We start from the raw sequence: 1,899 nt of genomic DNA on the forward strand, positions 1-1,899 counted from the left end.
GTGTGAGGGGTTGCCACATGTCTTGATTAGCTGCCATGTGTCTTGATTAAAAGAGAAAGAATGGAAAAGCTACTAGTGAAGGCTCCAAGCAGCAGGATTATTTTCTTTCTTATATCCCACCCACTAACCCGGTGTGTGTGTGGAGGTGTGAGAGTGGTGACAATGCATACACTGAGCTGTCCGGTGGACGAATGCTAAACACGCCTTCTCCAAGAAATCCCAGGGGAATGCTATGGTTTGGGTCTAGTTTTGATATTTGTCCTTTCCAAATCGCACATTGAAATTTCATCTCCAGTGTTGGAGGTGGGGCCTGGAGGGAGATGTTTGGGTCATGGGGTGGATCCCTCATCAGTGGCTTGGTGCCCTCCTGGAGGGAATGAGTGAGTTCTTGCTCTGTGAGTTCCCTTGAGAACTGATTGTTGAAAAGATTCTAACACCTCCCTCCTCTGTTTCTCTTGCTTCTCTCTTGCCATGTGATCTCCACACTCTGGTTCCCTTTCCCCTTCTGCCATGAGTAGAAGGAGTCTGCAGCCTTCATCAGAAGCAGATGCTGATACCATACTTCTTGTACAGCCTGCAGGACCATGAGCCAAGTAAACCTCTTTTCTTTATAAATTACCCAGCCTCAAGTATCTCTTGTAGCAATGCAAATGGAGTAAGACAGGGAATAAATCCTAAAGACCAAGAGTTGGGCAAATGGATTACCCAACTCTTTTTTCTTCATAAATTACCCAGCCTCAAGTATCTCTTGTAGCAATGCAAATGGAGTAAGACAGGGAATAAATCCTAAAGACCAAGAGTTGGGCAAATGAAACGCCATGGTATGGTAGGCGTACTCATAGAGAAGGCAGGAGTACTCAGGTTTTAGTTTTTACAAGTTAATAGGTGTATTAACGTACACAAGTGAATTTGTGGCATTTAGCCACTATTTCCTCTTCCCTACCATAGAGATGATGGTGCCTACTTCATGAGGGTCATTGTAGGAACTGAGTGGCATAGTGGCACTTAGTAGGCATTCAGTGGATGTTGCTCTGCTCTCCTGTTTACTAAACAAAAATTATTAGGAAATCTAAAAATGGGGACAGGTGTAGTGGCTCGTGCCTATAATCCCAGAACTTTGGGAGGCCAAGGTGGGCAGATTGCTTGAGCTCAGGAGTTCGAGACTAGTCTGGGCAACATAGCGAAACTCCATCTCTACAAAAACTACACAACTTAGCCAGGTGTGGTGACACACGCCTGTAGTCTCAGTCACTCAGGTGGCTGAGGCACGATTGCTTGAGCCAGGGAGGTTGAGGCTACAGTGAGTTGAGATTGCGTCACTGTGCTCCAGCCTCGGTGACAGAGTTTTGAGACAGATCCTGTCCCAAAAACAAATAAATAAAAGAAATAAATAAAAGAAATCTAAAAATGATCACCTCCTAGCATAATACAACTTTACTAAAGAACTTCTCAGGTACTTTTCATAGAAAATGTATCGCTTCCATAAACTATGGTTTTAACATCATAAGAATTTAGTTCATTCTCACTTTACAAAGTTTAGTGGCTTCATGTGGATATGTTTGTTCATCCCCACATTTGTTCTATAAAGACAGGAGCAATGTCCCTGCTGTCGTATTTGCAACCCAGCTCCAAGCTTGGCACATAACACAGGCTTTTGTGAAGTATTACAGTGAATAAAATAAATGAAATGAATGTATAACCTACATCCACTCCCAACAAGGGGAAAGGCCAAAAGTAAGGCCTTCAAAATTCTATGTACCCCTATTCCCTACTCTTCTTATTTCAAAATAAAAGACTGAGACAAATGTAAGCCAACATGAAGAAAGGAAGGCTCATCTCTGCCACATTTCTGGAAAGCACTGTTCCCGGTGCTCACCTATTATCTCGCAGGCAGGTACC

The sequence above is a fragment of the Symphalangus syndactylus genome, chromosome 4, assembly GCF_028878055.3.
Source record: "Symphalangus syndactylus isolate Jambi chromosome 4, NHGRI_mSymSyn1-v2.1_pri, whole genome shotgun sequence".
NCBI classification, from domain to species: domain Eukaryota; kingdom Metazoa; phylum Chordata; class Mammalia; order Primates; family Hylobatidae; genus Symphalangus; species Symphalangus syndactylus.